The sequence below is a fragment of the Oncorhynchus nerka genome, linkage group LG27 (assembly GCF_034236695.1).
Source record: "Oncorhynchus nerka isolate Pitt River linkage group LG27, Oner_Uvic_2.0, whole genome shotgun sequence".
Taxonomy (NCBI): domain Eukaryota; kingdom Metazoa; phylum Chordata; class Actinopteri; order Salmoniformes; family Salmonidae; genus Oncorhynchus; species Oncorhynchus nerka.
This window is the reverse complement of record NC_088422.1, coordinates 108,233,397-108,260,568: the sequence shown is the minus strand read 5'-3', so window position 1 is coordinate 108,260,568 and position 27,172 is coordinate 108,233,397. Positions and strand designations below refer to the sequence as shown.

Below are 27,172 nucleotides of genomic sequence, written 5' to 3'. Positions count from 1 at the left end.
AACAACACAACCATCACTACAGGTCAGAGAGACAACAACACAACCATCACTACAGGTCAGAGAGACAACACAACATTGGGGGTTTCTTATATAAGTAGACAGTAGATAGATTGGGGGATGCCTATATAAGTAGACAGGACATAGATTGGGGGTTGCCTATATAAGTAGACAGTAGATAGATTGGGGGTTTCTTATATCAATAGACAGGACATAGATTGGGGGTTTCTTATATCAATAGACATGACATAGATTGGGGGTTTCTTATATCAGTAGACAGTAGATAGATTGGGGGTTTCTTATATAAGTAGACAGGACATAGATTGGGGGTTTCTTATATAAGTAGACAGGACATAGATTGGGGGTTTCTTATATATGTAGACAGGACATAGATTGGGGGTTTCTTATATAAGTAGACAGAACATAGATTGGGGGTTTCTTATATAAGTAGACAGGACATAGATTGGGGGTTTCTTATATAAGTAGACAGTAGATAGATTGGGGGTTTCTTATATAAGTAGACAGTAGATAGATTGGGGGTTGATCATTGTGATGTCATTACGAGACGTTCCATCATCTTGTCTACCTGCTTTTGAGCAACACTATCGGTCGCTCTGGACAGAGCTCCATGAAGCCGCCGATGCGCTGGCGAACCCACCACATACTGATGGCCTCCGTTATCTTGATGGCACACAGCTGCCACATCACCTCCTCCGGCTGTCATAAACAACAGCAACAACAATGATAAAAGAGGCATAATTGTTGAGAGAGAGAGAGAGAGAGAGAGAGAGAGAGAGAGAGAGAGAGAGAGAGACAGACAGACAGACAGACAGACAGACAGACAGACAGACAGACAGACAGACAGAGAGAGAGACAAAGAGAGACAAAGAGAGAGAGAGAGAGAGAGAGACAAAGAGAGAGAGAGAGAGAGAGACAGAGAGACAGAGAGAGAGACAGAGAGAGAGACAGAGAGAGAGAGAGAGAGAGAGAGAGAGAGAGACAGTCAGACAGAGAGAGAGACAGAGAGAGAGAGACAAAGAGAGACAAAGAGAGAGAGACAAAGAGAGAGAGACAAAGAGAGAGAGAGAGAGAGAGAAAGGAGAAGGAAGAGGGGGGTGACAAAGGACTATGAGGGGAGGAGAACAAAAGTAGTGTCCTAGGTAGTGTGTAGTGTACTAGGTAGTGTACTAGGTAGTGTGCATTGTTACCTTCGTCTGGTAGGTCTCTATCTCCTCCTGGAGGAAGGCCTGCCAGGTCATGCTCTGTAGCTCCTCCCTCAGGTACTGACACGTCTCCTGGTGGGACTTGGAGATGTTCTGGCCTAGGTGTTCTACAGGAGAGAGCAGCAGGACAACGTCAAGAGCTGGACCACGATTGGACAAGGACAACATCAAGAACTGGAACACGACTGGTCAAGGACAACATCAAGAACTGGAACACGACTGGTCAAGGACAACATCAAGAGCTGGAACACGATTGGACAAGGACAACATCAAGAGCTGGAACACGATTGGTCAAGGACAACATCAAGAGCTGGACCACAATTGGTCCAGGACAACATCAAGAGCTGGACCACGATTGGACAAGGACAACATCAAGAGCTGGACCACGATTGGTCAAGGACAACATCAAGAGCTGGACCACGATTGGTCAAGGACAACATCAGGAGCTGGAACACGACTGGTCAAGGACAACATCAAGAGCTGCAACACGATTGGTCAAGGACAACATCAAGAGCTGCAACACGATTGGTCAAGGACAACATCAAGAGCTAGATGGACAACAGTGGAATCCTTTTCACATTATGGTGCCGACCCGAACTATACTGTTTATTTTTTAATGGATGGTCTGTTTCTTGTTGTTTTTTGTTTACATGGTTCTTTCCAGCACATTTGGGTTTGGCTCTTCTCGGCTCTGCCCAGTAGGGGGAAAAGGGTAGAATATGGGTCAGCGTTTAGGCAGAGCTCACATGTGTAACAACACAGCAACATTGATTCCATAATGGGAAATTCTTCCAACCCTACTGTTCTGCTAGTCTATACTGTTAGAGGTGGTTGATCATCTCTAATCATGACCCAGACAGGGTTCTGCTATTCTATACTGTTAGAGGTGGTTGATCATCTCTAATCATGACCCAGACAGGGTTCTGCTATTCTATACTGTTAGAGGTGGTTGATCATCTCTAACCATGACCCAGACAGGGTTTTACTATTCTATACTGTTAGAGGTGGTTGATCATCTCTAACCATGACCCAGACAGGGTTTTACTATTCTATACTGTTAGAGGTGGTTGATCATCTCTAACCATGACCCAGACAGGGTTTTACTATTCTATACTGTTAGAGGTGGTTGATCATCTCTAACCATGACCCAGACAGGGTTTTACTATTCTATACTGTTAGAGGTGGTTGATCATCTCTAACCATGACCCAGACAGGGTTTTACTATTCTATACTGTTAGAGGTGGTTGATCATCTCTAACCATGACCCAGACAGGGTTCTGCTATTCTATACTGTTAGAGGTGGTTGATCATCTCTAACCATGACCCAGACAGGGTTTTACTATTCTATACTGTTAGAGGTGGTTGATCATCTCTAACCATGACCCAGACAGGGTTCTGCTATTCTATACTGTTAGAGGTGGTTGATCATCTCTAATCATGACCCAGACAGGGTTTTACTATTCTATACTGTTGAGGTGGTTGATCATCTCTAATCATGACCCAGACAGTTTTACTATTCTATACTGTTAGAGGTGGTTGATCATCTCTAACCATGACCAGACAGTTTTACTATTCTATACTGTTAGATCATCTCTAACCATGACCCAGGGGTTTTACAGGGTTTTACTATTCTATACTGTTAGAGGTGGTTGATCATCTCTAACCATGACCCAGACAGGGTTTTACTATTCTATACTGTTAGAGGTGGTTGATCATCTCTAACCATGACCCAGACAGGGTTTTACTATTCTATACTGTTAGAGGTGGTTGATCATCTCTAACCATGACCCAGACAGGGTTTTACTATTCTATACTGTTAGAGGTGGTTGATCATCTCTAACCATGACCCAGACAGGGTTTTACTATTCTATACTGTTAGAGGTGGTTGATCATCTCTAACCATGACCCAGACAGTATTTTACTATTCTATACTGTTAGAGGTGGTTGATCATCTCTAACCATGACCCAGACAGTATTTTACTATTCTATACTGTTAGTGGAGGTTGATCATCTCTAACCATGACCCAGACAGTATTTTACTATTCTGGTATCTATACTGTTAGACAGTGGTATTGTATACTATTCTGGTAACCCAGACAGTATTTTACTATTCTGGTATTGACCCAGGGTTTTACTATTTATACTGTATTTTACTATTCTGGTATTGACCCAGACATTATTTTACTATTCTGGTATTGACCCAGACAGTATTTTACTATCTGGTATGACCCAGACAGTATTTACTATTCTGTCATGACCCAGACAGTATTTTACTATTCTGGTTGACCTAAAACAGTATTTTACTATTCTGGTATTGACCCAGACAGTATTTTTACTATTCTGGTTGTATACTATTCTGACCCAAACTAACTATACATTGACCCAGACAGACAGGGTATTTTACTATTCTGGTATGACCCAGACAGTATTTTACTATTCTGGTATGACCCAGACAGTATTTTATTATTCTGTATGACCCAGACAGTATTTTACTATTCTGGTATTGACCCAGACAGGGTTTTACTATTCTGGTATTGACTGTGGTATGACCCAGACAGTATTTTTACTATTCTGGTACAGACAGTATTTACTTTACTGGTATTGACCCAGACAGTATTTTATTTATTCAGTATTTATATTCTGCATTGACCCAGACAGTATTTTACTATTCTGGTTGACCCAGACAGTATCTCTATTCTGGTCATGACCCAGACAGTATTTTATTCTGGTATTCTATACTGTTTAGACAGGACTATTCTGGTATGACCTAGACAGTATTTTACATCTGGTATTGACCCAGACAGTATTTACTTTTCTGGTATTGACCCAGACAGTATTTTACTATTCTGGTATTGACCCAGACAGTATTTACTATTCTGGTATTGACCCAGACAGTATTTTACTATTCTGGTATTGACCCAGACAGTATTTTTTTACTATTCTGGTATGACCCAGACAGTATTTTACTATTCTGGTTTGACCCAGACAGTATTTTACTATTCTGGTATTGACCCAGACAGTATTTTACTACTCTGGTATTGACCCAGACAGTATTTTACTATTCTGGTATGACCCAGACAGTATTTTACTATTCTGGTATTGACCCAGACAGTATTTTACTATTCTGGTATTGACCCAGACAGTATTTTACTATTCTGGTATTGACCAGACAGACATGACCCAGACAGTATTTTACTATTCTGGTATGACCCAGACAGTATTTTACTATTCTGGTATTGACCCAGACAGTATTTTACTATTCTGTATTGACCCAGACAGTATTTTACTATTCTGGTATGACCAGACAAACTGACCCAGACAGTATTTTACTATTCTGGTATTGACCCAGACAGTATTTTACTATTCTGGTATTGACCCAGACTACTCTGGTATGACCCAGACAGTATTTACTATTCTGGTATTGACCCAAACTGTATTTTACTATTCTGGTATTGACCCAGACATTATTTTACTATTCTGGTATTGACCCAGACAGTATTTTACTATTCTGGTATGACCCAAACTGTATTTTACTATTCTGGTATTGACCCAGACAGTATTTTACTATTCTGGTATGACCCAGACAGTATTTACTATTCTGGTATTGACCCAGACAGTATTTTACTATTCTGGTATTGACCCAGACAGTTTTTTACTATTCTGGTATTTTTACTATTGACCCAGACAGTATTTTACTATTCTGGTATTGACCCAGGACAGTATTTTACTATTCTGGTATTGACCCAGACAGTATTTTACTATACTGGTATTGACCCAGACAGTATTTTATTATTCTGTCATGACCCAGACAGTATTTTACTATTCTGGTATTGACCCAGACAGTATTTTACTATTCTGGTATTGACCCAGACAGTATTTTACTATTCTGGTATTGACCCAGACAGTATTTTACTATTCTGGTATTGACCCAGACAGACCCAGACAGTATTTTACTATTCTGGTATGACCCAGACAGTATTTTACTATTCTGGTATTGACCCAGACAGTATTTACTATTCTGGTATTGACCCAGACAGTATTTTACTATTCTGGTATTGGACAGTATTTTACTATTCTGGTATTGACCCAGACAGTATTTTACTATTCTGGCATTGACCCAGACAATATTTTACTATTCTGGTATTGACCCAGACAGTATTATACTATTCTGGTATTGACCCAGACAGTATTTTACTATTCTGGTATTGACCCAGACAGTATTTTACTATTCTGGTATTGACCCAGACAGTATTTACTATTCTGGTATTGACCCAGACAGTATTTACTATTCTGGTATTGACCCAGACAGTATTTGACTATTCTGGTATTGACCCAGACAGTATTTTACTATTCTGGTATTGACCCAGACAGTATTTTACTATTCTGGTATTGACCCAGACAGTATTTTACTATTCTGGTATTGACCCAGACAGTATTTTACTATTCTGGTATTGACCCAGACAGTATTTTACTATTCTGGTATTGACCCAGACAGTATTTTACTATTCTGGTATTGACCCAGACAGTATTTTACTATTCTGGTATTGACCCAGACAGTATTATACTATTCTGGTATTGACCCAGACAGTATTTTACTATTCTGGTATTGACCCAGACAGTATTTTACTATTCTGGTATTGACCCAGACAGTATTTTACTATTCTGGTATTGACCCAGACAGTATTTTACTATTCTGGTCATGACCCAGACAGTATTTTACTATTCTGGTATTGACCCAGACAGTATTTTACTATTCTGGTATTGACCCAGACAGTATTTTACTATTCTGGTATTGACCCAGACAGTATTTTACTATTCTGGTATTGACCCAGACAGTATTTTACTATTCTGGTATTGACCCAGACAGTATTTTACTATTCTGGTCATGACCCAGACAGTATTTTACTATTCTGGTATTGACCCAGACAGTATTTTACTATTCTGGTATTGACCCAGACAGTATTTTACTATTCTGGTATTGACCCAGACAGTATTTTACTATTCTGGTATTGACCCAGACAGTATTTTACTATTCTGGTATGACCCAGACTGTATTTTACTATTCTGGTATTGACCCAGACAGTATTTTGACTATTCTGGTATTGACCCAGACAGTATTTACTATTCTGGTATTGACCCAGACAGTATTTTACTATTCTGGTATTGACCCAGACAGTATTTTACTATTCTGGTTGACCCAGACAGTATTTTACTATTCTGGTATGACCCAGACAGTATTTTACTATTCTGGTATGACCCAGACAGTATTTTACTATTCTGGTATTGACCCAGACAGTATTTTACTTTTCTGGTATTGACCCAGACAGTATTTTACTATTCTGGTATTGACCCAGACAGTATTTTACTATTCTGGCATTGACCCAGACAGTATTTTACTATTCTGGTATTCCCAGACAGTATTTACTATTCTGGTATTGACCCAGACAGTATTTTACTATTCTGGTATTGACCCAGACAGTATTTTACTATTCTGGTATTGACCCAGACTATTCTGGTATTGACCCAGACAATATTATACTATTCTGGTATTGACCCAGACAGTATTTTACTATTCTGGTATTGACCCAGACAGTATTTTACTATTCTGGTATTGACCCAGACAGTATTTTACTATTCTGGTATTGACCCCAGTATTTTACAGTGACCCAGACAGTTTTACTATTCTGGTATTAACCCAGACAGTATTTTACTATTCTGGTATTGACCCAGACAGTATTTTACTATTCTGGTATTGACCCAGACAGTATTTTACTATTCTGGTATTGACCCAGACAGTATTTTACTATTCTGGTATTGACCCAGACAGTATTTTACTATTCTGGTATTGACCCAGACAGTATTTTACTATTCTGGTATTGACTCGGACAGTATTTTACTATTCTGGTATGACCCAGACAGTATTTTACTATTCTGGTATTGACCCAGACAGTATTTTACTTTTCTGGTATTGACCCAGACAGTATTTGACTATTCTGGTATTGACCCAGACAGTATTTGACTATTCTGGCATTGACCCAGACAGTATTTGACTATTCTGGTATTGACCCAGACAGTATTTGACTATTCTGGTATTGACCCAGACAGTATTTGACTATTCTGGTATTGACCCAGACAGTATTTTACTATTCTGGTATTGACCAAGACAGTATTTGACTACTCTGGTATTGACCCAGACAGTATTTTACTATTCTGGCATTGACCCAGACAGTATTTGACTATTCTGGTATTGACCCAGACAGTATTTGACTATTCTGGTTTTGACCCAGACAGTATTTTACTACTCTGGTATTGACCCAGACAGTATTTTACTATTCTGGTATTGACCCAGACAGTATTTTACTACTCTGGTATTGACCCAGACAGTATTTTACTATTCTGGTATTGACCCAGACAGTATTTTACTATTCTGGTATTGACCCAGACAGTATTTTACTATTCTGGTATTGACCCAGACAGTATTTTACTATTCTGGTATTGACCAGACAGTATTTGACCCAGACAGTACATTTTTCTGGTATTGACCCAGACAGTATTTTACTATTCTGGTATTGACCCAGACAGTATTTTACTATTCTGGCATTGACCCAGACAATATTTTACTATTCTGGTATTGACCCAGACAGTATTATACTATTCTGGTATTGACCCAGACAGTATTTTACTATTCTGGTATTGACCCAGACAGTATTTTACTTTTCTATCCACTATGTTGGTGCTGGGTTATCTACAATAGAGAATACTACATATGTTCATATGTTCATACAATCATTTAACATGAAACAAAGGGACATATTTCCTACAGTGAAGGGGAAGTAATCATTTAGTTTAAAGAAGAACATCACTTCCTGGGAGCTCAAGGGAGAGTAAATAACTGATTTCCCTGAACATGTGCCCTTTGTTCCCAATAGGAGCTAATTAACACACTGCCACTCAACCAGACACTGTTCTAATGAGCTCTGAAGATGCGTTTGCAGCCTCCTGCTATTTTAAACCACCTTTGTTTTAGCCCACGGTTGTGCTCTCTGTTCGCTCCATCCTGGCTCTTTTCTTTACCTCTCTATATCCCTCTCTCTTCTTCTTGTTCTCTCCCTTTATCCCTCCCTGCCTCCCCCATCCCACATCTTACCCCGTCCCTCCCCCATCCTACACCTTTCACCCTCCCTCCCTCCCCCTCCCATCCTACAACTTACCTCATCCCTCCCTGCCTCCCCCATCCCACATCTTACCTCGTCCCTCCCCCATCCTACACCTTTCACCCTCCCTCCCTCCCCCTCTCCCCCTCCCATCCAACAACTTACCTCATCCCTCCCTGCCTCCCCCATCCCACATCTTACCTCATCCCTCCCATCTTACACCTTACCTCATCCCTCCCCTGCCTCCCCATCCCATCCCATCCCAAACCTACCTCATCCTTTCCCTTTCCTGCCTCCTCCCTCCTCCCTCATCCCTTCCCTCCTCTCCTCTCTCCCTCCCCCCTCCCTCCACTCCCCCATCCCAAAACTTACATCATCATTCCCTCCTCCCTCCCTCCCTCCTCCCTCCCTCCCTCCTCTCTCTCCACTCACCTAGCTCAGCCATAGATACTGTGGGAGACGTCTCTCCTCCCTCCCTCCCTCCCTCCCTCCCCCTCTCTCCACTCACCTAGCTCAGCCATAGATACTGTGGGAGACGTCTCCCTCCCCCTCCTCCCTCTCTCCTCCCTCCCCCTCCTCCCTCCCTCCCTCCTCCTCCCTCCCTCCCTCCCTCCCTCCCCTCTCTCCACTCACCTAGCTCAGCCATAGATACTTGGAGACGTCTCTCTCCCTCCTCCTCTCTCCTCCCTCCCTCCCTCCCTCTCCACTCACCTAGCTCAGCCATAGATACTGTGGGAGACGTCTCTCCCTCCCTCCCTCCCTCCCTCCCTCTCTCCCTCCCTCCCCCTCTCTCCACTCACCTAGCTCAGCCATAGATACTGTGGGAGACGTCTCTCCCTCCCTCCCTCTCCTCTCCCTCCCTCCCCTCCCTCCCTCCCTCCCTCTTCTCCTCCCTCCCTCCCCCTCTCTCCACTCACCTAGCTCAGCCATAGATACTGTGGAGACGTCCCTCCCTCCTCCCTCCCTCCCTCCCTCTCTCCCCCTCCCTCCCCTCTCTCCACTCACCTAGCTCAGCCATAGATACTGTGGGAGACGTGTCTCCGTTGGTGAAGGAACAGTAGGGGAAGAAACTCCTGTTGGAACCATAATCACAAAGAGGCCCGGTTTTATACCGTTAATATCCAGACCAGACTGATCAGGAGACGGCTGAATGTCCAGGTAGAACCCCCACTCCTCCCGAGTCAGAGCCCCCTTGGAGGCTGGGCCATTACCCCCCCCAGGGCTGTTTTCCTCCATGTACCCTCCCAGGTCTTCCGGGAGGTCGGTGAGGCCGTAGTGGGGAGAGAGAGGCTCGACCTCCCCCGGGTTCTGGGGATGGAGGTCTCTCTGCAGCTGCTGGGCCTGCTGGAGACGGTGCTTCTGGACCTCAGCATACAGGCTGTCTCTCTGCTTCTTGGACATACGGCCAAACTTCACCGCTGTGGGGACATGGAGAGACATTGACATTGTGTGGAGAACTTGACCTCTGAGGAGGTAAATGAAGACGCATTTAAGTGGACTCATAATCCAGTGTGTGTGTGTGTGTGTGTGTGTGTGTGTGTGTCGGTGTCGGTGTCGGTGTGTGTGTGTGTGTGTGTCGGTGTGTGTGTGTGTGTGTGTGTGTCGGTGTGTGTGTGTGTGTGTCGGTGTGTCGGTGTGTGTGTGTCGGTGTGTGTGTGTCGGTGTCGGTGTGTGTGTGTGTGTGTGTGTCGGTGTGTGTGTGTGTCGGTGTGTGTGTGTCGGTGTGTGTGTGTGTCGGTGTGTGTGTGTGTGTGTGTGTGTGTGTGTGTGTGTCGGTGTGTGTGTGTGTGTGTGTGTGTGTGTGTGTGTGTGTGTGTCGGTGTGTGTTTGTTTGTTTGTTTGTTGTTTGTTTGCTTTTGTGTGTGTGTGTGTGTGTGTGTGTGTGTGTGTGTGTGTGTGTGTACGGTGTCTGTGTGTGTGTGTGTATGTGTGTGCGTGCATCTATTTTTACAGTGTGCCTATGCATCGTGGTTAGTTCCACAAATTCACTTTTTCATCAATTCTCGCTCCCTGTAAATTCAATGTATTTCTGTTCAAATTCCAAGTCCGTCTTGAATTCAGAGATAATTCCTCTCTATTCCAATGTTAGGTAAATTCCAAGAATTCACTCTCAATTCAATATTATCCACAACAATTCCACAAATTAAATTTGAATTCAATTCCTCAGGCTTTCAGTCTGATCATGTCACTGTTTAGACTGGAAATATAGAACTACAAGTTTAAATGATTTAAGATTGGGAGACAGCGTAGCCTAGTGGTTAGCGCATTGGACTAGTAACTGCAAATCCCCGAGCTGACAAGGTTCAAATCTGTCCTTCAGTCTGATCAAGGCAGTTAACCCACTGTTCCTATGCTTAACTGACTTGCCTAGTTAAATAACTCAAATCAACATTTCACACTATCTGCATTAAGAATTCCATTAGCTGGGAAATGTAAAAATACTGCATTCAAAATCATTTCATTACAAAGATGAAATGTTTTACAGTTCCAATTTCTTTTAATTACAATTACAATTAAAATGGAATTGACCCCAACCCTGGATATACATACCGTCCCGTGACATGCCCACGGTCAGGCATTTCTGCAGTCTACAGTGTTGGCAGCGGTTTCTGCTGGTCCTGTCAATCAAACAGTTCTTCTGACGAGGGCAGGAGTACCCTGCATTACTCTGCTGGCTCCTCCTGAAGAAACCCTGGAGGGAGGGGAGGGAGGGAGGGGAGGGGAGGCAGGGAGAGGGGAGGGAGGGAGGGAGGGGAGGGAGGGAGGGGGCAGGGAGGAGGGAGGAGGGAGGGAGGGGGAGGGAGGGAGGGAGGGAGGGGAGGGAGGGAGGGAGGGGGGAGGGAGAGAGAGAGGGGGAGGGTCAAACAATAGTTTAAAATCCCCTCAGCTAAAGCTGAGGTTAGTGTTGTCATTACAGATGGCTATAGTGTTGTCATTACAGATGGCTATAGTGTTGTCATTACAGATGGCTATAGTGTTGTCATTAGAGATGGCTATAGTGTTGTCATTACAGATGGCTACAGCGTTGTCATTAGAGATGGCTATAGTGTTGTCATTTGAGATGGCTATAGTGTTGTCATTACAGATGGCTATAGTGTTGTCAATAGAGATGGATATAGTGTTGTCATTACAGATGGCTATAGTGTTGTCATTACAGATGGCTATAGTGTTGTCATTAGAGATGGCTATAGTGTTGTCATTACAGATGGCTATAGTGTTGTCATTACAGATGGCTATAGTGTTATCATTACAGATGGCTATAGTGTTGTCATTACAGATGGCTATAGTGTTGTCATTAGAGATGGCTATAGTGTTGTCATTACAGATGGCTATAGTGTTGTCATTACAGATGGCTATAGTGAAACTGAAGGCCTGTTTGAGACAGAGTCTAGTTTTGCGGCTGAGAGGAGACCGTTTCTCCAGGACAGGAGATGACTAATAATCACTATATTACTGAGAGGAGACCGTTACCCCAGGACAGGAGATGACTAATAATCACTATATTACTGAGAGGAGACCGTTACCCCAGGACAGGAGATGACTAATAATCACTATATTACTGAGAGGAGACCGTTACCCCCAGGACAGGAGATGACTAATAATCACTATATTACTGAGAGGAGACCGTTTCTCCAGGACAGGAGATGACTAATAATCACTACATTACTGAGAGGAGACCGTTACCCCAGGACAGGAGATGACTAATAATCACTAATCACTACCTGGAGGACAGGAGATGACTAATAATCACTATATTACTGAGAGGAGACCGTTACCCCAGGACAGGAGATGACTAATAATCACTATATTACTGAGAGGAGACCGTTTCCCAGGACAGGAGATGACTAATAATCACTATATTACTGAGAGGAGACCGTTTCTCCAGGACAGGAGATGACTAATAATCACTATATTACTGAGAGGAGACCGTTTCTCCAGGACAGGAGATGACTAATAATCACTACATTACTGAGAGGAGACCGTTTCTCCAGGACAGGAGATGACTAATAATCACTATATTACTGAGAGGAGACCGTTTCTCCAGGGACAGGAGATGACTAATAATCACTACATTACTGAGAGGAGACCGTTCTCCAGGACAGGAGATGACTAATAATCACTACATTACTGAGAGGAGACCGTTTCTCCAGGACAGGAGATGACTAATAATCACTATATTACTGAGAGGAGACCGTTACCCCGAGGACAGGAGATGACTAATAATCACTATATTACTGAGAGGAGACCAAGCACTCCCAGGACAGGAGATGACTAATAATCACTATATTACTGAGAGGGGAGAATCAGTACTCCAGGACAGGAGATGACTAATAATCACTATATTACTGAGGGAGACCCCAGGACAGGAGATGGTCAATAATCACTATATTACTGAGAGGAGACCGTTACCCCAGGACAGGAGATGACTAATAATCACTATATTACTGAGAGGAGACCGTTACCCCAGGACAGGAGATGACTAATAATCACTATATTACTGAGAGGAGACCGTTACTCCAGGACAGGAGATGACTAATAATCACTATATTACTGAGAGGAGACCGTTACCCCAGGACAGGAGATGACTAATAATCACTATATTACTGAGAGGAGACCGTTACCCCAGGACAGGAGATGACTAATAATCACTATATTACTGAGAGGAGACCGTTACCCCAGGACAGGAGATGACTAATAATCACTATATTACTGAGAGGAGACCGTTACCCCAGGACAGGAGATGACTAATAATCACTATATTACTGAGAGGAGACCGTTACCCGAGGACAGGAGATGACTAATAATCACTATATTACTGAGAGGAGACCGTTACCCCGAGGACAGGAGATGACTAATAATCACTATATTACTGAGAGGAGACCGTTACCCCAGGACAGGAGATGACTAATAATCACTATATTACTGAGAGGAGACCGTTACCCCAGGACAGGAGATGACTAATAATCACTACATTACTGAGAGGAGACCGTTACCCCAGGACAGGAGATGACTAATAATCACTATATTACTGAGAGGAGACCGTTACCCCAGGACAGGAGATGACTAATAATCACTATATTACTGAGAGGAGACCGTTACCCCAGGACAGGAGATGACTAATAATCACTATATTACTGAGAGGAGACCGTTACCCCAGGACAGGAGATGACTAATAATCACTATATTACTGAGAGGAGACCGTTATCCCGAGGACAGGAGATGACTAATAATCACTATATTACTGAGAGGAGACGTTCCCAGGACAGGAGATGACTAATAATCACTATATTACTGAGAGGAGACCGTTACCCGAGGACAGGAGATGACTAATAATCACTATATTACTGAGAGGAGACCGTTACCCCAGGACAGGAGATGACTAATAATCACTATATTACTGAGAGGAGACCGTTACCCCAGGACAGGAGATGACTAATAATCACTATATTACTGAGAGGAGACCGTTTCTCCAGGACAGGAGATGACTAATAATCACTATATTACTGAGAGGAGACCGTTACCCCGAGGACAGGAGATGACTAATAATCACTATATTACTGAGAGGAGACCGTTACCCCAGGACAGGAGATGACTAATAATCACTATATTACTGAGAGGAGACCGTTACCCCGAGGACAGGAGATGACTAATAATCACTACATTACTGAGAGGAGACCGTTACCCCGAGGACAGGAGATGACTAATAATCACTATATTACTGAGAGGAGACCGTTACCTCAGGACAGGAGATGACTAATAATCACTATATTACTGAGAGGAGACCGTTACCCCAGGACAGGAGATGACTAATAATCACTATATTACTGAGAGGAGACCCCAGGACAGGAGATGACTAATAATCACTATATTACTGAGAGGAGACCGTTACCCCGAGGACAGGAGATGACTAATAATCACTATATTACTGAGAGGAGACCGTTACCCCAGGACAGGAGATGACTAATAATCACTATATTACTGAGAGGAGACCGTTACCCCAGGACAGGAGATGACTAATAATCACTATATTACTGAGAGGAGACCGTTACCTCAGGACAGGAGATGACTAATAATCACTATATTACTGAGAGGAGACCGTTACCCCGAGGACAGGAGATGACTAATAATCACTACATTACTGAGAGGAGACCGTTACCGAGGACAGGAGATGACTAATAATCACTATATTACTGAGAGGAGACCGTTACCCCGAGGACAGGAGATGACTAATAATCACTATATTACTGAGAGGAGACCGTTACCCCAGGACAGGAGATGACTAATAATCACTATATTACTGAGAGGAGACCGTTACCCCAGGACAGGAGATGACTAATAATCACTATATTACTGAGAGGAGACCGTTACCCCAGGACAGGAGATGACTAATAATCACTATATTACTGAGAGGAGACCCCAGGACAGGAGATGACTAATAATCACTATATTACTGAGAGGAGACCGTTACCCCAGGACAGGAGATGACTAATAATCACTATATTACTGAGAGGAGACCGTTACCCCGAGGACAGGAGATGACTAATAATCACTATATTACTGAGAGGAGACCCCAGGACAGGAGATGACTAATAATCACTATATTACTGAGAGGAGACCGTTACCCCGAGGACAGGAGATGACTAATAATCACTATATTACTGAGAGGAGACCGTTACCCCAGGACAGGAGATGACTAATAATCACTATATTACTGAGAGGAGACCGTTACCCCAGGACAGGAGATGACTAATAATCACTATATTACTGAGAGGAGACCGTTACCCCAGGACAGGAGATGACTAATAATCACTATATTACTGAGAGGAGACCCCAGGACAGGAGATGACTAATAATCACTATATTACTGAGAGGAGACCCCAGGACAGGAGATGACTAATAATCACTATATTACTGAGAGGAGACCGTTACCCCAGGACAGGAGATGACTAATAATCACTATATTACTGAGAGGAGACCGTTACCCCAGGACAGGAGATGACTAATAATCACTATATTACTGAGAGGAGACCCCAGGACAGGAGATGACTAATAATCACTATATTACTGAGAGGAGACCCCAGGACAGGAGATGACTAATAATCACTATATTACTGAGAGGAGACCGTTTCCCCGAGGACAGGAGATGACTAATAATCACTATATTACTGAGAGGAGACCGTTACCCCAGGACAGGAGATGACTAATAATCACTATATTACTGAGAGGAGACCGTTACCCCAGGACAGGAGATGACTAATAATCACTATATTACTGAGAGGAGACCGTTTCTCCAGGACAGGGAGATGACTAATAATCACTATATTACTGAGAGGAGACCGTTACCCGAGGACAGGAGATGACTAATAATCACTATATTACTGAGAGGAGACCGTTACTCCAGGACAGGAGATGACTAATAATCACTATATTACTGAGAGGAGACCGTTTCCCAGGACAGGAGATGACTAATAATCACTATATTACTGAGAGGAGACCGTTACCCGAGGACAGGAGATGACTAATAATCACTATATTACTGAGAGGAGACCGTTACCCGAGGACAGGAGATGACTAATAATCACTATATTACTGAGAGGAGACCGTTACCCCAGGACAGGAGATGACTAATAATCACTACATTACTGAGAGGAGACCGTTACCCCAGGACAGGAGATGACTAATAATCACTATATTACTGAGAGGAGACCGTTACCCCAGGACAGGAGATGACTAATAATCACTATATTACTGAGAGGAGACCGTTACCCCGAGGACAGGAGATGACTAATAATCACTATATTACTGAGAGGAGACCGTTACCCCGAGGACAGGAGATGACTAATAATCACTATATTACTGAGAGGAGACCGTTACCCCAGGACAGGAGATGACTAATAATCACTATATTACTGAGAGGAGACCGTTACCCCAGGACAGGAGATGACTAATAATCACTATATTACTGAGAGGAGACCGTTACCCGAGGACAGGAGATGACTAATAATCACTATATTACTGAGAGGAGACCGTTACCCCAGGACAGGAGATGACTAATAATCACTATATTACTGAGAGGAGACCGTTACCCCAGGACAGGAGATGACTAATAATCACTATATTACTGAGAGGAGACCGTTACCCCAGGACAGGAGATGACTAATAATCACTATATTACTGAGAGGAGACCGTTACCCAGGACAGGAGATGACTAATAATCACTATATTACTGAGAGGAGACCGTTACCAGGACAGGAGATGACTAATAATCACTATATTACTGAGAGGAGACCGTTACCCCAGGACAGGAGATGACTAATAATCACTATATTACTGAGAGGAGACCGTTACCCCAGGACAGGAGATGACTAATAATCACTATATTACTGAGAGGAGACCGTTACCCCAGGACAGGAGATGACTAATAATCACTATATTACTGAGAGGAGACCGTTACCCCAGGACAGGAGATGACTAATAATCACTATATTACTGAGAGGACCGTTACCCCAGGACAGGAGATGACTAATAATCACTATATTACTGAGAGGAGACCGTTACCCCAGGACAGGAGATGACTAATAATCACTATATTACTGAGAGGAGACCGTTACCCCAGGACAGGAGATGACTAATAATCACTATATTACTGAGAGGAGACCGTTACCCCAGGACAGGAGATGACTAATAATCACTATATTACTGAGAGGAGACCGTTACCCCAGGACAGGAGATGACTAATAATCACTATATTACTGAGAGGAGACCGTTTCTCCAGGACAGGAGATGACTAATAATCACTATATTACTGAGAGGAGACCGTTACCCCGAGGACAGGAGATGACTAATAATCACTATATTACTGAGAGGAGACCGTTACCCCGAGGACAGGAGATGACTAATAATCACTATATTACTGAGAGGAGACCGTTTCTCCAGGACAGGAGATGACTAATAATCACTATATTACTGAGAGGAGACCGTTACCCCAGGACAGGAGATGACTAATAATCACTATATTACTGAGAGGAGACCGTTACCCCAGGACAGGAGATGACTAATAATCACTATATTACTGAGAGGAGACCGTTACCCCGAGGACAGGAGATGACTAATAATCACTATATTACTGAGAGGAGACCGTTACCCCAGGACAGGAGATGACTAATAATCACTATATTACTGAGAGGAGACCGTTACCCGAGGACAGGAGATGACTAATAATCACTATATTACTGAGAGGAGACCGTTACCCCAGGACAGGAGATGACTAATAATCACTATATTACTGAGAGGAGACCGTTACCCGAGGACAGGAGATGACTAATAATCACTATATTACTGAGAGGAGACCGTTACCCAGGACAGGAGATGACTAATAATCACTGTGTTAGATACCAAGTCTGGATTCAACTGCCTGTGTTGTTGAACACTGGTTTGATCTAGTCAGCCTGTGTTATTGAGCACCATCTGACCCAATCAGCCTGTGTTGTTGAGCACTTTGCCTGGATCTATCAACCTGTGTTATTGAGCACTAAGCCTGGGTTCCAATCAGCCTGTGTTGTAGAGCACCAAGCCTGATTCAGTCAGTCAGGTTATTGAGCACCAAGACCTGGATGACTAATAATCACTATATTACAGCCTACCCCAGGACAGGAGGTTGCAGAGCACTAGTGCGAGAAGGGGCCGTTACCCGAGGACAGGAGATGACTAATAATCACTACACATTGATGAAGGGGGCCGTTAACCCAGGACGATATAATCCATTCCTAGAGGAGACCCCAGGACAGGAGATGACTAATAATCACTGTTTACTGAAGAAACCCTACCCAAGAGTTGAGGAGATGACTAATAATCACTATATGATCAGCAGGAGAAGTTACCCCAGGACGGAGATGACTAATAATCATATTTACTGAGAGGAGACCCCAGGACAGGGATGACTAATAATCACTATATTACTGATCAGGAACGTTACCCCAGGACAGGAGATGACTAATAATCTATATTACTGAGAGGAGACTGTTACCCCGTGACAGGGAGATGACTAATCACTACATTAGGAGGGAGCCAGAGGACAGGAGATGACTAATAAACTACATTACTGAGAGGGGGCCGTTACCTCAGGACAGGAGATGACTAATAATCACTATGATTCTGAGATCAGGTTACCCCAGGACAGGAGATGACTAATAATCACTACATTTTACTGAGAGGAGACCGTTTCTCCAGGACAGGAGATGACCAGGTAATCACTATATTGCTGAGAGGAGACCGTTACTCCCGAGGACAGGAGATGACTAATAATCACTACATTACTGAGAGGGACCGTTACCCCAGGACAGGAGATGACTAATAATCACTATATTACTGAGGAGACCCCCAGGACAGGAGATGACTAATAATCACTATATTACTGAGAGGGCCGTTACCCCAGGACAGGAGATGACTAATAATCATCTATGATCAGGTAACAGGATGACCATGTATTCTCCAGGAACCCCAGGAGATGCTAATAATCACTATATTACTGAGAGGAGACCGTTACCCCAGGACAGGAGATGACTAATAACCACTATATTACTGAGAGAGAGACCCCAGGACAGGAGAGATGACTAATAATCACTCATATTACAGGTACCCCGGGGACAGGATGACTAATAATCACTATATTACTGAGAGGAGACCGTTACCCCAGGACAGGAGATGACTGATAATCACTATATTACTGAGAGGTAACAGGAGATGACTAATAATCACTATATTACTGAGAGGAGACCGTTACCCGAGGACAGGAGATGACTAATAATCTATATTACTGAGAGGAGACCGTTTCCCCAGGACAGGAGATGACTAATAATCACTATATTACTGAGAGGAGACCGTTTCTGAGGACAGGAGATGACTAATAATCACTATATTACTGAGAGGAGGCCGTTACCCCGAGGACAGGAGATGACTAATAATCACTATATTACTGAGAGGACACCGTTACCCAGGACAGGAGATGACTAATAATCACTATATTACTGAGAGGAGACCCCAGGACAGGAGATGACTAATAATCACTATATTACTGAGTGACATTACCCCAGGACAGAGATGACTAATAATCACTACATTACTGAGAGAGGAGACCGTTACCCCGAGGACAGGGATGACTAATAATCACTATATTACTGGGAGGAGACCGTTACTCCCAGGACAGGAGATGACTAATAATCACTACATTACTCAGAGGAGACCCCAGGACAGGAGATGACTAATAATCACTATATTACTGAGAGGAGACCCCAGGACAGGAGATGACTAATAATCACTATATTACTGAGGGAGACCGTTACCCAGGACAGGAGATGACTAATAATCACTATGACCGTTACTAGGACAGGAGATGACTAATAATCACTATATTACCAGGACAGGAGATGACTAATAATCACTATATTACTGAGACCCCAGGACAGGAGATGACTAATAATCACTATATTACTGAGAGGAGACCGTTTCCGAGGACAGGAGATGACTAATAATCACTACATTACTGAGAGGAGACCGTTTCCCAGGACAGGAGATGACTAATAATCACTACATTACTGAGAGGAGATCAGACAGGAGATGACTAATAATCACTATATTACTGAGAGGAGACCGTTACCCCAGGACAGGAGATGACTAATAATCACTATATTACTGAGAGGAGACCGTTACCCCAGGACAGGAGATGACTAATAATCACTACATTACTGAGGGAGACCCAGGACAGGAGATGACTAATAATCACTATATTACTGAGAGGAGACCGTTTCCCCAACAGGAGATGACTAATAATCACTATATTACTGAGAGGAGACCGTTACCCCAGGACAGGAGATGACTAATAATCACTATATTACTGAGAGGAGACCGTTACCCCAGGACAGGAGATGACTAATAATCACTATATTACTGAGAGAGGAGACCGTTTCCCCGAGGACAGGGGAGATGACTAATAATCACTATATTACTGAGAGGAGACCGTTTCTCAGGACAGGAGATGACTAATAATCACTATATTACTGAGAGGAGACCGTTACGAGGACAGGAGATGACTAATAATCACTATATTACTGAGAGGAGACCGTTACCCGAGGACAGGAGATGACTAATAATCACTATATTACTGAATACCGTTTCTCAGGACAGAGATGACTAATAATCACTACATTTGAGAGGAGACCGTTACCCCAGGACAGGAGATGACTAATAATCACTATATTACTGAGAGGAGGTTACCCCAGGACAGGAGATGACTAATAATCACTATGTTACTGAGTAACCGTTACCCGAGGACAGGAGATGACTAATAATCACTATATTACTGAGAGGAGACCGTTACCCCAGGACAGGAGATGACTAATAATCACTATATTACTGAGAGAGACCGTTACCCCAGGACAGGAGATGACTAATAATCACTATATTACTGAGAGGAACCGTTACCCCAGGACAGGAGATGACTAATAATCACTATATTACTGAGAGGAGACCGTTACCCCAGGACAGGAGAGATGACTAATAATCACTATATTACTGAGAGGAGACCGTTACCCCCAGGACAGGAGATGACTAATAATCACTATATTACTGAGAGGAGACTGGTAAGGACAGGAGATGACTAATAATCACTACATTACTGAGAGGAGACCGTTACCCCGAGGACAGGAGATGACTAATAATCACTACATTACTGAGAGAGAGACCCCAGGACAGGAGATGACTAATAATCACTATATTACTGAGAGGAGACCGTTACCCCAGGACAGGAGATGACTAATAATCACTACATTACTGAGAGGAGACCGTTACCCAGGACAGGAGATGACTAATAATCACTATATTACTGAGAGGAGACCCCAGGACAGGAGATGACTAATAATCACTATATTACTGAGACTGGACCGTTACCCCAGGACAGGAGATGACTAATAATCACTATATTACTGAGAGGAGACCGTCACCCCAGGACAGGAGATGACTAATAATCACTATATTACTGAGAGGAGACCGTTACCCCGAGGACGGAGATGACTAATAATCACTATATTACTGAGAGGAGACCGTTACCCCGAGGACAGGAGATGACTAATAATCACTATATTACTGAGAGGAGACCGTTACCCCGAGGACAGGAGATGACTAATAATCACTATATTACTGAGAGGAGACCGTTACTCCCGAGGACAGGAGAGATGACTATAATCACTATATTACTGAGAGGAGACCGTTACCCCAGGACAGGAGATGACTAATAATCACTATATTACTGAGAGGAGACCGTTACTCCCAGGACAGGAGATGACTAATAATCACTACATTACTGAGAGGAGACCGTTACCCCGAGGACAGGAGATGACTAATAATCACTATATTACTGAGAGGAGACCGTTACACTCAGGACAGGAGATGACTAATAATCACTATATTACTGAGAGGAGACCGTTACCCCAGGACAGGGAGATGACTAATAATCACTATATTACTGAGAGGAGACCGTTACCCCAGGACAGGAGATGACTAATAATCACTATATTACTGAGAGGAGACCGTTACCCCGAGGACAGGAGATGACTAATAATCACTATATTACTGAGAGGAGACCCCAGGACAGGAGATGACTAATAATCACTATATTACTGAGAGGAGACCGTTTCCCCGAGGACAGGAGATGACTAATAATCACTATATTACCGTTACCCCAGGACAGGGATGACTAATAATCACTATATTACTGAGAGGAGACCGACCCCAGGACAGGAGATGACTAATAATCACTATATTACTGAGAGGGGAGACCGTTTCTCCAGGACAGGAGATGACTAATAATCACTATATTACTGAGAGGAGACCGTTTCTCCAGGACAGGAGATGACTAATAATCACTATATTACTGAGAGGAGACCGTTTCTCCAGGACAGGAGATGACTAATAATCACTACATTACTGAGAGGAGACCGTTACCCCAGGACAGGAGATGACTAATAATCACTATATTACTGAGAGGACACCGTTACCCCGAGGACAGGAGATGACTAATAATCACTATATTACTGAGAGGAGACCGTTTCTCCAGGACAGGAGATGACTAATAATCACTACATTACTGAGAGGAGACCGTTTCTCCAGGACAGGAGATGACTAATAATCACTATATTACTGAGAGGAGACCGTTACCCCGAGGACAGGAGATGACTAATAATCACTATATTACTGAGAGGAGACCGTTTCTCCAGGACAGGAGATGACTAATAATCACTATATTACTGAGAGGAGACCGTTTCTCCAGGACAGGAGATGACTAATAATCACTATATTACTGAGAGGAGACCGTTTCTCCAGGACAGGAGATGACTAATAATCACTATATTACTGAGAGGAGACCGTTACCCCGAGGACAGGAGATGACTAATAATCACTACATTACTGAGAGGAGACCGTTACCCCCAGGACAGGAGATGACTAATAATCACTATATTACTGAGAGGAGACCCCAGGACAGGAGATGACTAATAACCACTATATTACTGAGATTACCAAACGATATAAGAGAGAGAGCTAAGAGGCAACAGTTTCAACATGTGAAACATACCGATATAGATAGTCCTTACAGTAGAATTAAAATAGTGTTGGAAATGACTTAATACAACTAAAAGTGGTTTCTTACTTTGTGTAAAGCAACCTTTGCAGCTTTTCTATAAAATACATATTTTAGTTGTTGTTGCTTGAATGTAGGCGGTTAAAGATATTATTTTAGTTTTTTCCCCCCATTCTCAAAGGAAGTATAGTGCTGATTGAATAACAACACAGAAACTGTCTGTCATTGTTCATAACTTTGAAGTTTTCCCTCTGAAGAACTTATTAACATGGAGAGATTTCTGAAAGCAATTCTGTCCAAAGAACAAAAGGGAGAGGAGGAGCCCAACGGTCGTTGTCGAGTGCCGTCTCCATGGCGACCCCGGCAGGAAGTGATGTAATACACGTATGTTTCTCCTTACCTTGCAGCCTTCGCAGGTGATCACGCCGTAGTGGATGCCTGATGACTTATCTCCACATATCTTGCAAGGAATAATTTCAATTTGAGCTGGAGAGAGGGAAAAAAACAGAGAGAGAGAGAGAGAGAGAGAGAGAGAGAGAGACAGAGAGAGACAGAGAGAGAGAGAGAGAGAGACAGAGAGAGAAACAGAAAGAGAGAGAGAGTCCTGACAGTAGAGAGAGAGAGACCAGTGCCACGAGAAGAGACCCGTGGGCAGAGAGAGACAAGAGAGAGAGACAGGAGTACATGTTGACTTCCCTGTAGAGGAGCAAGAGTAAATTAAGAAGAGAGAGAGCGGATAAATTTCAGAGATACTAGACAGAGAGAGAGAGTTGAGTGATTTGTATATAGAGTTTATCAAAGAATATTAGAATGTCACATGATCTTAATAGACGAGAGAGAGAGAGAGAGAGAGGAAGAAGAGAGAAACTGATAGTCATTGACAGAAACTTTGAAGTAACTTCATTGAACTTAATGAGAGAGAGGCAGATTAAACTGAGAGAGAGGGGAGAGAAAAAGAGAGAGAAAGAGACAGAGAGAGAGACAGACAGAAGAGAGGAGAGAGAGAGAGAGGGGAAAAAAGAGAGAGAGAGGAGACCCCTTTAGACAGGAATAGAGAGAGACAGTTAGAGAGAGAGGAGACCTTGCAGAGGGGAAAAAAAAGAGAGAGAGAGAGAGGACCTGAGACAGAGAGACAGAGAGAGAAGAGAGTTGAGAGAGAGAGAGAGAGAGAGAGAGAGAGAGACAGAGAACGAGAGAGAGAGACAGAGAGAGAGAGAGAGAGAGAGAGAGAGAGGAGAGAGGAGAGACAGAGAGACAGAGAGAGAAACAGAAAGTCAGGATTGTCTCCTGTCAACATCAAACCCACCACAGTTCACCAGTGCCAATAGTAAGGAAACATCAAACACCCGTGGGCTGGTTTCTCCCCTAAGACAACATTCAACCTTCACAACATCTGATACAAGGAAATATGGCACCATATTGTGTACGTGTTGACTTCCTGTACTGTGGCAACCTAAAAAAATTAAGAAAATAGAAGCCGGATAAATTGTCACAATTCATACTAACATCAGCATGTCCGTGTGACGTGGACATTTGTGCCGTTTATCAAAGAAGCCATTTTACTCAATGTCACATGATCTTAATCAGAGCGTTGTTATTCCTTTAAACTGGAATAAACTTAATAAACTTAATCTTTGTTATTCCTTTAAACTGGAATAAACTTAATAAACTTAATCTTTGTTATTCCTTTAAACTGGAATAAACTTAATAAACTTAATCTTTGTTATTCCTTTAAACTGGAATAAACGTAATCTTTGTTATTCCTTTAAACTGGAATAAACTTAATAAACTTAATCTTTGTTATTCCTTTAAACTGGAATAAACTTAATAAACTTAATCTTTGTTATTCCTTTAAACTGGAATAAACGTAATCTTTGTTATTCCTTTAAACTGGAATAAACTTAATCTTTGTTCATCGTTTAAACTGGAATAAAGTAAACCAAGAAGCCTGCTTCACAACACTGAGACATTACTCCACTGATGGACTGACTTGGCCATCCAATCAATGTGCTCCAATCAGCCTGTGTTGTATAGCACTAAGCCTGGGTCTAATCAGCCTGTGTTGTAGAGCACTAAGCCTGGGTCTAATCAGCCTGTGTTGTTGAGCACTAAGCCTGGGTCTAATCAGCCTGTGTTGTTGAGCACTAAGCCTGGGTCTAATCAGCCTGTGTTGTAGAGCACTAAGCCTGGGTCTAATCAGCCTGTGTTGTTGAGCACTAAGCCTGGGTCTAATCAGCCTGTGTTGTAGAGCACTAAGCCTGGATCTAATCAGCCTGTGTTGTAGAGCACTAAGCCTGGATCTAATCAGCCTGTGTTGTAGAGCACTAAGCCTGGGTCCAATCAGCCTGTGTTGTAGAGCACTAAGCCTGGGTCCAATCAGCCTGTGTTGTAGAGCACTAAGCCTGGGTATAATCAGCCTGTGTTGTAGAGCACTAAGCCTGGGTCCAATCAGTCTGTGTTGTAGAGCACTAAGCCTGGGTCCAATCAGTCTGTGTTGTAGAGCACTAAGCCTGGATCCAATCAGCCTGTGTTGTAGAGCACTTAGCCTGGATCTAATCAGCCTGTGTTGTTGAGCACTTAGCCTGGATCCAATCAGCCTGTGTTTTAGAGCACTAAGCCTGGATCTAATCAGCCTGTGTTGTTGAACACTAAGCCTGGATCTAGTCAGCCTGTGTTATTGAGCACTAAGCCTGGGTCTAATCAGCCTGTGTTGTTGAGCACTAAGCCTGGATCTAGTCAACCTGTGTTATTGAGCACTAAGCCTGGGTCTAATCAGCCTGTGTTGTAGAGCACTAAGCCTGGATCTAGTCAGCCTGTGTTATTGAGCACTAAGCCTGGGTCCAATCAGCCTGTGTTGTAGAGCACTAAGCCTGGATCCAGCTGTAATTCCTTAAGCATTAGCTACTAACTAAGACTGATCTGTTCCTGTGTCCCAAGAATCCAGACAAGCCTGTATAAAACCCTACTCCCTACATAGTGCACTACTTCTGATCAGCATATAGGGTACCATATGATCTGTGTTCGGGATATTTTTTATTTATCTGATCAGGTAACAGGATGCCATGTGATCTGTGATCAGGTAACAGGATGCCATGTGATCTCTGATCAGGAAACAGGATGCCATGTGATCTATGATCAGGTAACAGGATGCCATGTGATCTGGGATCAGGTAATAGGATGCCATGTGATCTCCTGATCAGGAACACAGGATGCCATGTGATCTATGATCAGGTAACAGGATGCCATGTGATCTGGGATCAGGTAACAGGATGCCATGTGATCTCTGATCAGGAAACAGGATGCCATGTGATCTATGATCAGGTAACAGGATGCCATGTGATCTGGGATCAGGTAACAGGATGCCATGTGATCTCTGATCAGGAAACAGGATGCCATGTGATCTATGATCAGGTAACAGGATGCCATGTGATCTGTGATCAGGTAACAGGATGCCATGTGATCTGTGATCAGGTAACAGGATGCCATGTGATCTCTGATCAGGTAACAGGATGCCATGTGATCTATGATCAGGTAACAGGATGCCATGTGATCTCTGATCAGGTAACAGGATGCCATGTGATCTATGATCAGGTAACAGGATGCCATGTGATCTGTGATCAGGTAACAGGATGCCATGTGATCTCTGATCAGGTAACAGGATGCCATGTGATCTGTGATCAGGTAACAGGATGCCATGTGATCTATGATCAGGTAACAGGATGCCATGTGGTCTATGATCAGGTAACAGGATGCCATGTGGTCTATGATCAGGTAACAGGATGCCATGTGATCTGTGATCAGGTAACAGGATGCCATGTGATCTCTGATCAGGTAACAGGATCTCTGATCAGGTAACAGGATGCCATGTGATCTCTGATCAGGTAACAGGATGCCATGTGATCTGTGATCAGGTAACAGGATGCCATGTGATCTGGGATCAGGTAACAGGATGCCATGTGATCTCTGATCAGGAAACAGGATGCCATGTGATCTCTGATCAGGTAACAGGATGCCATGTGATCTGTGATCAGGTAACAGGATGCCATGTGATCTGGGATCAGGTAACAGGATGCCATGTGATCTCTGATCAGGAAACAGGATGCCATTTGATCTCTGATCAGGTAACAGGATGCCATGTGATCTCTGATCAGGTAACAGGATGCCAT

General features: G+C 43.1%; 1 pseudogene; it reads right to left on the bottom strand.

Moving 5' to 3' along the window:
- Positions 1-579: 579 nt before the first annotated feature.
- Positions 580-27,172, bottom strand: LOC135565179 (nuclear receptor ROR-alpha A-like; annotated as a pseudogene).